At 42.0% G+C, this 14,927-nt stretch overlaps 1 long non-coding RNA gene across 1 annotated transcript in view; it reads left to right on the top strand.

Moving 5' to 3' along the window:
• LOC113254610 (uncharacterized) overlaps positions 1 to 14,053 on the top strand; it is a 169,266-nt gene extending 155,213 nt beyond the window's left edge. Inside the window, exon 5 of the long non-coding RNA XR_006409436.3 lies at positions 10,178 to 14,053. This is a non-coding gene — a long non-coding RNA (uncharacterized LOC113254610). The remainder of the gene's footprint in view (positions 1 to 10,177) is intronic.
• The last annotated feature ends 874 nt before the right edge of the window (positions 14,054 to 14,927 follow it).

The raw sequence follows: 14,927 nt of genomic DNA, 5'->3' as shown, positions 1-14,927 counted from the left end.
TCCATGTCACTGGTCAAATGCTCCCTTCTCCATGAATAGTGTTCAACCCTTCCTGTTCGAGCTGGAAGTAATCTCCAAAGCTCCAAAGCATTTTCTACTGCAGGAGCCATCTCCTACCACCCCCACACTAGAGCCCGTCTATGGCAAGAGGGCCCAACAACGGAAAGAGGAAGGGCAGGAGGAGAGAGAGTCTCTCTGGGGGTAACAATTATGACTAGTCACTGTTAAACTCTGTCCAAGATTCCCCAGGGCATTTTGGTCCCAGCCTCTTCGTGTGACAGTCCAAGCACCCTCAAAATCTGGCCTTTTCTTTCTCTTTTTTCCTACGAAGATGTCCCAGGCCAGGTAAACTAAATGACATATGCCAAGAGGTCATATTGCTGTGGCCTCCATATGTAATCTTCTCTTCCCCCATGAGGACCTTCCCTGTTTCTCAAGGATGCCTTCCACTTCACCCCTCCATGTGTTCTTCCTGATCCCATCAGTCAGATATCAGCTCTTCTTCTTTTGAACCACCTCCTATCTCACAGAGCATTTCTAATGCTCCCTCCTCTGTTGCACAGATCTGAGTTTTTATCCTTGCCAGAAGGTAAGAGCACAGAACTTTGGGATTATGATGCCTTGTCATTGGACAAGATAGTAAACTTGCACAGCCTCAGTTTCTCTGCCTGGAAAATGGGGATCCCAATACATAAGCTCACAGAGTAGTAAGGAGATTATTCTGAAGATTAAATGAGATAAACTGGTGCTAGAAACAAGGTTAGCATCACTTCTCTGTGGTGACTCGGCAGCAGCACAGAGCCTGGCATGAAGGAGGTATTCACGAGTGCTGGTGCTTTGCTCAGCTTTGAGTTTGAGGCTCCTAAAGGAAGCAACACTGTCTGAGGTCAGCTGGGAGTCACTGTTTGCAACCATACAAGCTAAGTGGTGTTGCTATGATCTTGTCAACACCTGCGCAAGATGGGTTTGACTATGTAATGGAAGAGGAAACACTGAAAATTCCAGAAGCAGAGAAACAGCATGACTGTGTGGCTGTAGCATCAGATAACCTCAGGCAAGAGTCTTCTCAAGTGCCCATGTTGGGCCCTTGGACAGACCAAGGTCCTTGGAGAGCCTGGGCTTCCTTGTCACCAGGAACGCCTCACAGACCTGTAAGGCTAGTCTACAGGAAAAGCTCTGATGGGAGATCTCAAAAGATCTCAAAAGATGTGAGTAAGCTGCCTCCCAGTACTCTGTGCTGGTCAGCTCAGGGAACTCTGTTCTCAGAGTCCCATTCTGTAAGAAGAACTTGAATAAATACAAGGTTCAGAAGAGGGGGCCAAGCTGTGGGGAGAATAAAAACTCGCCCCTCTGGAAAAATTCACTGATCTAGGTATTGAGTCTGAAGAAAGGAGGTTCAGAGAGCATGGGATCTGGTATCCCATATTCAACAGGCTGTCAAGAAGACACAATTGAGTGAAGTGAGCCAGATGCAAGAGATAGTAGGAAGTGGTGAGAATATATTCAGGTGGCAGAGTATAACTGACTATTGCATTTAGGGATATGGGTCCAGACACTCCAGCTTTTTTAGAGAAAATTTCAGTCTAGGTTTTCTTGTTAAGTCTGACAATTTGTAGTTTTGGTAACTTACTCAAAAATTTTCATAGCTCTGCACCAACCAACACTAGGCAGCCAAACACAACATATCTCTAGAAAATGAGAGGTCCCTGGGGTGCCTGGGTATCTCAGTTCATTAAGCGTCCAACTCTTGATTTTGGCTTAGGTTGTGATCTAAGGGTCATGAGATCAAGCCCCACATTGGACTCTGCACTGAGCGTGGCGCCTGCCTAAGATTCTCTCTCTCCTACTCCCGCAGCCTCTCCCTGCTTGTGCTCTCTCTCTTTTTTAAGATTTTATTCATTTAAGAGAGAGAGAGAGGCAGAGAGAGCACAAGCAGGAGGAGAGGCAGAGGGAGAAGCAGACTCCCCGCTGACCTGGGAGCCTGATGCGGGACTCAATCCCAGGACCTGGAGATCATGACCTGAGCCAAAGGCAGATGCTTTTGGCCATCTGAGACACCCAGGTGCCCTCTCTCTAAAAAAAAAATTTTGAAATGAAAAAAAAAAAAGAGAGAGAGAGAGAGGTCCCTAAGCTGACAGTTTGCAATCTTTGGATGAGGTGATCTCTAGGGTTGCTTTGAGATCGTATCCTATGTTTATAAAATGGTCCACAAATTTGAGGTGATTTGACTCAAATGGTTGACATCATGTGCTTGGGAAACATACCCTGTGACATCTCTTTAGTGCCCACCATTACTGCTCCCATCCACCAAAGCATAAAGGTTGAAAGCATATTGGGGCTAGAATCAGACAGATCTAGATTCAAATCCCAGCTCTGCCATTTCATAGTTTTGTGACCTTGGCAAGTGATGTAACTTCTGACCTCAGATTCTTCAGCTTGAAATAGCAACTGAATTGAGTTTACAAAGGTTTTGTTTGCTAACTACTTTAGTCCTGAAACAACCCTTTAAGGTAGGCAAAATTACCATTACCTCCCTTTCACAGATGAGAAGCCTGAGGCAGAAAAAAATTAAGGTTTCACAGCTAGCAAATAGGCAGCTGAGATGTAAACTCAGACAGTCTTTCTTTAGGGTCTTTGCTTTTAGCCCTTTTGCTATACTGGCTGGAACCTGAGGAGTGGGGATGGTAGTAGGAGTGACCCCCAGGATTTTCATGAGACTAAAAAAGAGGATATATGTCAGACGATCAGCCCAATACCTGTGTATACTAACAGTGCAGTAAGAAGTGCCTATGATTATGATTATTACCCATTCCAGTGTTCATCCTCACTGTCTCCTCCTCCTATTCTCTTTGTCCCTATCTGTCTCTCCTTCTCTCTCCTCTGTAGTCTAATTATTATAGTTAGGATTATTTTGACACCCAGCTCCAGACAAACACCTTGTCATTTACCTCCAAACCATAGTTTACTCTGATTCATCTTTCCGTTCCCTGCAGACCCTCCCTAGTCTCTCGCCAACCTATATTGTCTAATCCTTGGGATTATTTATCAGGTAAATCTATCATTAGGTAATGTTTTAATAACAAGTTTCCCATCAGATAGTGGATATTACGTATTCCCTATAACCAGCCATGCTCTATGGTAAATATTACCCTAAAAAGGAAATTCATGACTCAGGACTAACTGAACAGCCAACTGGGAAGCCAGGGAGCTCTCACGTATGAAAATTATTATTGTTTGATTGATTTTTAACCCACCCACTGCCTGAGGGTCCTTTGAGTCATGCTGTACATATGTAGCATGCAAACTGGCAGGGGCTGATTGGGTGGGGATGAAGTCAGGGTTGCTTAATATGCTATATTTGTAATATCTACTTACAAGGGAAAAATTGCCTCTGTTTGATGCAGTTGCCTATAATCAGGAATTTGCTGGCAACCCGCACACACACACACACACACACACACACACACACACTGACAGTGAGTTCTGCACCTCACCTGCCCCAGCAGGCCAAGTTCCCGAGTTCCTTTCGTTCATCTCAGGAGGGAGCTATATGGAATGTGCTCAGGTTTGGCAATCCCTCACGCCTAGTCTGGAATCTGGCACTTGCTGTATGACTCCAGACAGGTAACAAACTCCAAGCCTCAGTTTCCTCCCTCTCGGAGAGATCCTGAGGATTAAATCAAATAAAGTGGCATGTAGTCAAGTGCTCAAAACAGGGCGCTGCTGAGGGGGGCATAAAAGAACACAAGATTTAGGGAAATTCAAATCCAGGACAATAGTGGCTAAGTTTTTGAGATTGTGATTGAGGAGATTATAAGGTTCCACACACATTTTAGAATCCTCAGTTGTCTGTTTCATATGGATGGGTCTGGAAACAATGTCTCTCCTACAACCAAATGCCAACAATTCATTGAGGCTACAGTCCTTGAGCACTTGCTGCACACTGGGGACCAGAGCAAATAGGAGCGGGGTCATTTAGAGATGAATGTCCTATTAGCCTTGCCACCACAGAGCTCACAAGGCCCCAGGATTCTCAAAGTCAGGCGCAGTCTCCAGGCCACCTGTCTCAGAGTCACCTGGATTCCTGGACCTCCACCCCAGACTTATTGCATTGCAGTGCCTGAAGGAGGAGCCTTGCATCCGGTATTTTCACAAATTCCTCTGATTAATATTACGTACGAGTTGCACCAGTTAGCAGCGTCCAAGATTTACTGTGCATTGACTCTTCATTCCTTCAACCCACAAGTATTTCTGGAGGGTAGTTCTGTGCCAGGTACCACACTTAGTGCATTATGTGCATTGTTTCATTGAATTCTGTCAGCAGATCTATATGGCAGGTAATGTTAACTTTATGTTTCTAGTCAGAGAGCAAAGGAAAGTACACACTGAACATGACTGGGTATGTTAAATAGTATAACAAAGTTACATAAATGTGCCTGCAAATCCCAAAAAGGGAGAAGCCACATCTAATTAAGAGATGTCGTTCAAGGAAGACTCTAAAAAGGGCCAGATCAACGTCATTCCAGCACAGTTTTGTATCCCTTCGGGGATGGCGAGGTCACTAAGTTACAAAGGAGCCAATTGCTCACAGGCTCCCTAGTACAAAGGTGTGGAAATGTAGATGAGCCGCGCCACAGAGAGATTCATGGGTCAATAAGCACTTTGTGCCTTACTCAGAAACAACCGATGAGCTTAACAAATATGCCTTATAGGCACCAAGAAGGAAGTCGTGAATTTTTCTACTTGATTGTGAGGGGATCTGAGGTGTTTTGAAAACAAATTGTCATTCTTCAACTATTTCAAGCCTGTGACATTCATTTTTCTCTAAACAAAACAAAGTCAGTGTGGTATTTGTTGTTGCAGAGCTATGAACATGATGCCTGTCAAGTAGACAGGATTAAAAAGTTAGAAAAAGAACCTTCAATGCTGGCAAGGTTGTGGTGAAATGGACATTCTCGGAAAGTGCTGTGCTTGGTGGGACCGTAACTTACTACACCCTTTCTGAGAGTTACTGGCAATACATGTGAAGAACTTGAATGAATATTCATACCGTTGAACTTTATAATTCCTACTCTGGGAAACTCTTCTAATGAAATTGCAGAGAGTTGGATATAGATTTATAAATCAGAATGTTGTCCCTCATGGTGTGATTTTTTTTTTTAAGGGCATTGAATCAAAAACAGTTTAGGGGTGCCTGGGTGGCTCAGTCGGTTAAGCCTCCAGCTCTTGATTTTGGCTCAGGTCATGATCTCAGGGTCCTGGGATTGAGTCCCCTCCGGGGCTCATGCTCGGTGGGGAGTCTGCTCGGGATTCTCTCTCTCCTTCCACCTCTGCACTGCCCCCCCTCCACCGCACATGCTTGCTCTCTCTCTCTCTCTCTCTCTCTCTCTCAAATAAATAAATAAATCTTAAAAAAAAAAGTTTAAACATTCCACAGTAGACATCAGTTAGGTAAATTATCACAAATTCACATAATAGATGTGAAATAAAATGGGGGCTCCATCAGGGTAGGAATCTTTATCTCTTTTGTTCACTGTGGTATCCCCAGTGCCTATCATGGCACCCAGCACGTAGCAGACACTCAGCAAATATTTGTTGAATGAGTGTAAGTAACATCATAGTTAGGCATGACTGCTTTGAAATTGCACCTCCCGGCCCTCACTCTAAAGCTATGAGAACTTTGTTCACTATCCTCATTTGCAAAATGAGTGTGAACATAGAACCTTTTTCATAGGATTATGTTGAGGATCGAAGGCCATAATAGACATATAAGGTGGCATTAACAGAGAGGCACTAAATAAATGTTAGCTGCTGTTATTATCCATGGAGTTATAAGGAAACATCCTTATGCTTAGTAAAAACTAGCACCTCAGATATATTCAGTGAGATTGAAAATTTGCAATAGGAAAGTACAGATATAGCATTTATATTTTAAAAATGAGAAGTTTACAAAATGCAGTGATCTCTGGACCATGAGAAACACCATAATTTTCATGAGCAGGGGAACAACATGCCCCTGAGAGACCTGTGGCTAAAGACAAGTTAATGCAGCTATATGTCAGTCTCTCCATTAGAACCCCAGAAGGAATCAAAGCAATTCAGCAGGGTCTGGGAGTGGGATGGAGAATCGTGCTGTAATCAATTATTAGAATGACAAACAGAGGGGCTTTGAGAACTTTATTTACATCAAACCACATGTTTAGTGTTGATTCTTGATCATTGTCTGCTTGCTGATAGGAGGCCCCCAAAATGAAATTTAGCTCTTGGCATACTTCTAGAATTCGTAGAGAACATCTGTGAACTTCAGGGAAAGTTCTGTCATTTGCTATTTCAAGGTTTTCCCTTAAGCACTTCTTTGGCTCTGCACAAAGCCCGTGCCCAGACCATTTTTCCAGAACCTGATCTAACAACTTCCACCAGATCTTGCCAGTCTAAAGGTCCTAAAAGGTAACTCATGTTTTCAGAGCAGGCCGTAAAATGTCCTGGGGGCACAGGCAGCCCACAATAATCTGTGGGTAAGAACAGTGACAATTGTTTGGGGTAACATTGTGCTTTCAGAAACAACAGGCAGACTTCATGTTATGGACTTTTGAGATGTTTCCCAGGCTACCAGACTTAAATACAATCTGGAACCCAAAGAAAGGCCTATGACACAACAACATTTTTGTGATTCCACCCTCGCTGCAATATTGGTAGGCTTGTGATCCAAAGGTGGGCTGTGGAGAGGGAGAATGAGAGAGAAACCAATCCTGTACATAAAATTTAAACATTGACTACCGAAATTAAGGGTGAGAGTCCCCTGGCTGAAAGGACAATTTATACAGTATATCAGGAGGATTTATTAATCACGAAACAATGAGATTTTTTTGTTTGTTTGTTTTACACTGCCCCCCCCCCCCAAAAATCAAGGCAGGGAGATTTGTCAAGGTGGTATGGTAGTTGAAATGCAGATTCGTGGGCTCCAGGCCAAGGCATTCTTGTTCAGTGGCTCTGATGTGAACACAGTTCTTTGCATGTTTTATAATCATCCCAGGTGAAAATACTAATCCAGGAACACTCTGTTTTTAAGAAATAAATCCTCTTTTGTTTGAGAAATTCCTTTAATTGGCTTTTGGGGCTCTGCAAATATAGATGCCAGGGCTCATCTTGATGAGAGAGGTCAAAAAAAGGATGAGATTTACATGTTTCTATTCCACAACATAGTAGGACTTGAGGGTTTTCCCATTATCAGCCCTTGTCAGAATCTTAGTGTTTGAATTATAGAGAGATAGGAACGTGGCCAGCCCCATGGAAGCAGGCTGCAGCCAAGAGTGAGGAGACAGTGAGTCACTGCCTTCAAGGAGTGGACGATGTATACCACCGACATGCTGCTTGACATTTAGGTTTAATTGTTTGTTCTCTTGCGACGTGACTTCCCTACTTCATCACTAAACCTTTAGTAAAATGCTCTATACAAGATGGCTTTGTGTGGATGGTGCATTGGGGGATGAAGGAGAAAGAAACATGGTGGGATTTTCCAGTGGACCATACTAGAGAGAACTGGAACAACCATAAGGAGCAAAAATGGGAGAGTGAGAAGGGGGTGGGGAATTTCAATGGAGGAGGAATTCGTAGAACAAAGAAGCAGGGGTCCATTGGGCAATCTCCAGAAATTTGAATGATCCTGTCTTTGGAACCCTTGGGAAGACTGCTGGAAGCTCAGGGTTTATGGAATATTATTTACATACAATAAAATACTTTCATTGCACACATACATCACTTATTTTTTAAAAAGGGTTATAGTGTGCCCTGGTGGAGTTTTCTCTGATACCCTAATTGAGGTTCATTGAGCTTATTTTTCAAGTTTGGAAATTTTTAACCATTATATTTTCAAAAGTTTCTGTTTCTCCTTGCCCCAGCCTCTCCTTCTGGAATTCTATGTCAGACCATTTCAAGTTGTCCCACAGATCAATATTTTTTCAATCATTATTTTTGAGAGCTTCTATTACTGTGACTCCAAGATCACTAATATTTCTTTCTGCAATATATATTATACCCTTCATCTTTCCAGAGGAGTTTTTATTAGCTTATATTTTTTAAATCTCTGGAAGTTTCATTTTGCCTTTTTTTAAATATCTTTCCATTTCTCTCCTCACTACGTTCATGTTTACCTTTGAATAATTCAGTATAACTTAATAGCTGCTAAAAGTCCTTATCTGTTATTCTATTATTTCTGGGTCTGTTCCTATTGACTGATATCCCCCCCCCAAGGATATCACACTTATTTGCCTACTTCTTGGCATGCCTAGCAATTTTTTTTTTTATACTGAGTATTGTGTTTTATGTTGAGTGTCTGGATTTTGTTGTTATCCTATAAAGAGAGTTGAGCTTTGTTCTGACAGGCAGATAAGTTACTTGCTGATTAGCTTGTTCTTTTCCAGACTTCTTTTAAAGACTTCGTAGGGCAAGTATAGAGAAGAATGCATCTGTGGCTACTGAATGTCCCAGGGAATCTGCAAGGACCTTCCACTCTTGGGGGATGGAGTCTCCCAATTCTGCAATCTCTGTGAATTTCTCAGTCTACAGTTCCCCAGACATCCATTGCCTGTTCACATAGAGATTTGCCCTAGGCATACATGGGCTAATATTCAGCAAATACTGAAGTATTCTCCTATGTTGCTCTTCTCTGAAACTCTGCTCCACAGTTTTGAGTCACCTCAACCTCCCAGATTTCTGATCTCTGTCTCCTCAACTTAGTGAGATTGCTGTACTCTGCTTAGGATTCCCTTCCTGCAACAAGACCCAGAATGTGATTCCAGGCAAAGGCCAAGTGTTTATCTCACTTACTTCTTGTTTCTTGGGAATCACAATAGCATACCATCTGTTATTCAATGGCAAACAGTATTTTATAATTTTTCCACGTTTCCTTATTGTTTATGATGGGAGAATATGTGTGAACCCTGTCACTCACTCCATCATGGCTTGAAATGGAAGTTCAGCTATTGTGATTTATTTGTACATTAGAGAAAAGAGTAAACCTCAAGACTGGAAGCAGGAATATTCATATTACAACAAATCAAAACAACATGTATAAAGAGTAATATCTAAAATGTGAAAGGCATCCTAGTCTGCATTAATTGAAGTGTGATGTCTAAGACAAGGAAGGCGATAGTGCCTTTAACCCCACTCTGCATACTATTGGTCTTGCTCATTCTCTTATTTCATAAGCATGTTTTGAGCACCATCTTTGTCATTCTCTATGCTAGGCACTGAGATACCATATTAAATGAGATATAGCTCTTGTCCTTAAGAAACTCATAGATCAGAGAGAAATAGACAACTAACATGGAAATAACAATAGATTATAAGTTATACAGTAGAGATAAGCCCAGGGCTTATGAGAACACAGACAAGTACCTATTCCAACCTGAGTGAAGGTGGGGGTGTCAAGATGGACTGTCTGTAGGAGATAATAGCTTATGAGTAGAGTCTTGATGGATGAGTAAGAATGCATCAGAGGAAGGAAGTAGGAGGGGTTGGGAGTAAAGCATACACATGCAAAAGCCTATTTAATTTCTATGGGAAATTTCAAGTATTTCGGAGTGGCTGAAGTGTCAAGTGGGAAGAAGAGGAGTGGGGTGAGATGAGGCTAAAAAGAGATGTAGGAGCTGAGTAATACAAGGTCTTGTTAAACATTTTAATTTTATTCCAGGAGAACTCGGGAACTACTGAATTGTTTATTCAGGTGACTAACATGGTCTGTTTGTATTTTAGAAAGATATCATGGGGTAGTTCAGGAAATAGGGCTGAATGGGTAAAATAATGATCCACCAGGAAGATGTAGAACTAATGCAAGCCAAAGATAATTTAGGCCTGAGCTGTTATTGGAAATGGGAACTGAGATGAGTATGTGAATGAGAGATATTTAGAAGGCATTATCAACTGAGTCTGAAGACTGGTTAGATATGGGGATAAAGAAGAGGGAGGAACCATAGATAGCACCTGGGGTTTGACTTGGGTGACTCAAGTTTTTTCTTAAGGGATAGCAGATTTCTTGGTTTCTGTCTAGGTTGACTATTGTCTTGCCATGTATATGATTCCAGCCTCCTGGTTGCCTGGGCCTATGCACTTCCTCTGGGTGTTTGAGATTACTTTCTGTCTGCTAAGTTTGCCTTCTGTTTCTTGTCTCTTTCAACAGTCAGAATTTGCATGAGCCAATACTCCCGACTGCTCTCCTGATTCTGCCCGGATTACCAAGTCAAGTATCTTCCTGAATCTGTCTCACTCCTATGTGTTTCCTGGACCTTGTACCTCCAGCTTGACAGTTCTGCCATATTTCTTTCTATGCCTCATGGGAAATTGTGATACAGAGCCAACAAAATAATACATGGAGATCAGTACTGGAAAAGACTTAGGACATCGTATGGCACAACACACCAATATTGCAGTTGAAAAACTGAAAACATAGCTTCATAATTTCATCCATACATTCACTAAACATGTGTTGATTTTACTACCCTTCCTGGCAGTTTTTAATAATTATAACTCTCCCATATATAGATGTGTATCTGTAGATTTTTATAGCTTTATTTAACTTTGTATGAGGTAAAAAGGATGGTGATTACCTTGCCTTATGAATATTAGGAGTAAGGGGTAGAAGGCTCAACCCATGAAAATTGGATATAAGTACTGATCAAGAAAGACCAATGGGACCATGGCAGAGACTGATAGTTGTCCCATTGTATGGGTTCTCCTCTCCTTTTTTGGTAATAGATTCAATTTTTAGGTACCTGGCCCATAATAAAAACCTTGTAGTTATGTAAGTATGTCAAAGTCCCAACAGAAAAGAGATGACACATTCAAAATGGGATAAGCCAAGGAGGATTTATTTTAAAAGGGGTGATTTACTAAAATAAGGTGTGGAGGAATTGTAAGTACAGTGCAGTAATCCAGAGCTCATAGCAGCTAGGCTGTTGCCTCCCTTAAGACATAATGGAATGAAGGAAGGGAATAGCTACTAAAGCCTAGAAAAAGAGAGAGTCGAGTAGATTCAATCACTTTTCAAGGGCCAGTCACCCTCAGTTGAGGGACAGAGCCAGCCCAATGCAACTTTGAAGGAAGGGATCCAGAGAAAGAAATGCTTTGATCTCACTCTTCTCTTTTTCTGATTTCCTGCCAGAACCTGTGTTGTCCGAGCTAGAACCATAAAAGCCAGAGATTATACTCTCCCATTGATATGGTTTACACAGGCCTGTCTCTCCAGGCAGAGAGCAGAGTAGAATGCAGTGGGTCTGGACAGGCAAATGGAAGATAGTTGGCATATGAGAGTTATGTAACTACATTTTGGCCAATGGAATGGGAGCAGAAATAGTGTGTTCAGCTTTGGGGACACACCTTTAAAGGGAGGGGCATGTCTTCCTCCTTCCTATAAATTGGATTGGTGACATGATGATTGGAATTTGAGCAGCCATCTTGTTCCTTGAGACAGAAGGTACATCCTGAGATTGATAATAGTGGGAATCTGGATTCCTGCAGATCAAGCAGCTAGTTCTGGTTGCCTACATTCACTTGAGAGAGATAATCTTGTGTTCTTTTAAAGCTACTGTTATGGGTTTTCTTTCATTTGCAGCTGATGCAAATCTTAACCAATTCAGAGACCAAACAGGAAATTCTTTTGGCATCAGACTGTATTGGTTCTTTTTTCTTTTTTTTTTTCTTTCTTTCTTTTTTTTAACCTGTAAGCATCTGAAATGGACTTTGTCTAGTTGAAGCAAAGGGGAAATTTATTGGAAGGATGTTGAGGGTGTCTCAGAGAATCAAAGGAAATGCTGAACTACCAAGATAGGGGAACCCAAGGCAGTTGTGGTATCTCAGAATTCTTTATAGCCTTTCACCCTGGAGGACTGCCACACATGTGACTCACCCCCAACAACTCCAATCTCTTCAGCAATCCATTCCAAATTCATATTTCTTTCAGAGAGAATCTGATTGAGCCAGCTTGGGTCAGGCTCTCAGGTCTCTATTAAGGGTGGGCAGGAAGAGTCACAATACAGTCAGGGCCACTGATTGTCTCCAAGCTTCTTAGAATGATGGGTGCCCTGTGTGTCAGACCCAGGAGGTGTGATCTAAAGTGAAAAAGGAACTGTTACCAAAATTTATACCAATTCCTAAAGCATTTATATAAGTATAGAGCAATTCCCTAATAAAGTTATAAGCTCTTTTAGGGTGGGTTTCATACTTATTCTGGAAACAACATGGACAATAATAATGTCTGGTCCACAGTAGATACTAAATAAAGCTCATTTCCTTTCATTCCCCACCTCAATACCTGATGTTATGAGCCTCATTACAGAGCCAGGGATAGGCAACAACTCAAAAACACAATTTTGTGTAAATTCAAAAAATTTTGTAGCTAAATTCACTGAAATTCTCAATATCTACCATGCGCCAGGAACTATGTTGAGTATAAGTGACAGAAAAATATGATTAAATGTTCATAAGAGTTCATAGTCTGGCAAGGAAGAGAAGCACGTGGACAAATAATAATAATAATGAGTAGCGAGTTATTTGCCATAGCAGAAGTAAGCATCAGATACCTTAGGAGAGAACGGAGAGCAACTGAGTGAGTTGGCAGAGATGATATTTGAGGTGGCTGTATGAGGGTGAGTAGGAATTCTATAGACATAAAATGGAGGAAGAAGATTCTAAGCAAAAGGAAGAGCATATGCAAAACTTCTGAAGCATGAAAATGCTCAGCTGTGTTCAGGAAAAAGCCAAGACCTCCATGTGACTCAACTTCTAGGCACTGACTAGAGACTTATTTATTCCTTCAGCAGTAATTTATCCAGTGCCTCTCTGTGCAGGGTTACCAGGGAGTCAAAGATAAATGAGACTCAAGCCTCACCTTCATTGGGAGAGGCAGACGCAATGGCTGTGATCACATGAGTGCTATAGCAGAGGGAAAGCAAAACCTTATGGTGCTACTGTGACAAGAGAAGGGATGTTATCAAGGGACTTAGGAAGAAAAACCCAGTGCTGTATGCAGGAGTTAGGGCCTTGAATACCATGCTAAAGCTGCTTGGGTTTCTTTATCTTGTTGATCAGGAGACCCTCTGAAGTGTTCCATGCGTATTTGTTAAGTAAAAAGATTCCAGTATGCTGAGGTTGCTTTAAAACTTTCTGACTCAAGAACAATAAATCCCACTTGTTTTATACTTGTGTGTCAGGAACCATGCTAGGGATTTTATATATCTTATCTCACTTGAACTGAGATTGGTCTGCAGGTGGAGAGGGCTATGTACCCAACTTTGGAGGTAGGGAAGGCAGAGAAGAGAGAAATGAACACGTAAGTGTGATGTGGGCATGGTTGGGCAGGTTAATGCTATTTTATGGGTAGGAGACAGGGACTTGAAATCTCCCTTCACCTTAGAGAAAGTTTCCTGCTCTAATCAAAATGCCTGTGGTTCTTTGGGTATGTATGATAAGTCAAAGCCTAGATTACTCCATCAGAAATATAGACAGCTGCAAACTGCTTAAACTAACAAGGGTCTATATGTATCAAGCAATGACAGGTCCAGGAAAAAGCAGTCCAACATTACCATCAGAGATACATGTTCTGCCACCGTTCCAAAATGACTGCTGAATCTGCATTTCTTCCATTGCTTGGAATGCAGTTCCACTCCAAGAAGGAAGAAGCAGAGAAGAAAGACTTTTCCTAAAAAGGTTTAACTTTCTAATTCAGGACCAGATATGCTTTCTAGAGACTTCTACATTTCATTGGCCAGAACTGTGTCATCTGGCCACTCTCAAGTGCAAGGGAGGCTGGGAAATGGAACATTTTTAACAGGATGTATTTGCTTTCCCCCTGAATCCCAAATTAGGGTTGAGTCACTAAGGAAGAGGCAAATAGGTAGCAAGTAGGCAGCATATATAACCTCGCTCCATTTTTCCAACAGCTCTGTAGGGTAGATAATGTTATCCATAATCTACATATGGGAAAATGGAGTCAGAGAGGAAAGTAAGTTAGCCAATCTCCCCAAATAATGAGTTATGCAATAAAGTTTTTAAAACAAGTCTTACCGTTCTAAAAGTAAAATTTTTTGTTTTTCTGATACCATCCAGTCTCCCTTAGCTGTGTGACCTTGAGCAAGTCATTAATCTCCCTGAGTCTCAGTTCCAAGGTATATGAAATGAGGATAATCACCCCTGGCTCAAAGGTTCTTAATGCATCAAGTTAGATGGTGAATGCAAAAGGGTTGGAAAGGATGATATCTATGGGACCCTGATTATTATCCATATCCCTTCTGCCAAAGTGTCTCTTCTACAGTTAACAAGCAGAATCTTTGAGGAGCACAGCTCCAAGGTCGGTATTTGAGCTTAGCACCAGTAAAATCTCTTGACTGGCATTTCCTATTTGGGCCCCATCACAGTTTCCCAGGAATTTCCACTGGCTGGGTTTCCTTTGTCCACTCCAAGAGCTGCCTATGCAGATGAGTTATGAGTCACATTCCACAGCAGGTCAGATGAAAGCAACGTGCAAACCATCCATCCTGGCTTCCTCGCCTTCTTCCCCCGTGGCTGCTCCTCAGCTAGAGTTAAACGTGGGCTACTCCTCAGACTGTGCTTCTTCTGGTGCCCCACCCCAAGAAGGAATAACCATCTGAGCACCGAGGGAGACATTCCAGCTACAGACCCACAATACTCCACCTGTTCCATGCCTCTAGGTTTGGGCCCTTGTGCACCTCTGCCTGGAAAGCTTTGCCTTCATTGTTTCCCCTAGAGCGCTCCTATTCCCTGGTCAAGGCTCAGTCTGAATCTTAGACCCTCTTCTCCTGTAAGATCTTCCCCTGTGCTTCTAGGCAGATGTCTTGTTTCACATTTTTGTCTCTTAATAACATGGGGCTTTGTCCATACTTTTATTATAGTGTAACACATGGTATACCCACACT

This window comes from Ursus arctos, unplaced genomic scaffold (assembly GCF_023065955.2).
Source record: "Ursus arctos isolate Adak ecotype North America unplaced genomic scaffold, UrsArc2.0 scaffold_12, whole genome shotgun sequence".
In the NCBI taxonomy this organism is placed as follows: domain Eukaryota; kingdom Metazoa; phylum Chordata; class Mammalia; order Carnivora; family Ursidae; genus Ursus; species Ursus arctos.
Note: the sequence above shows the minus strand (reverse complement) of the source record. Positions and strands in the feature narration are given on the sequence as shown.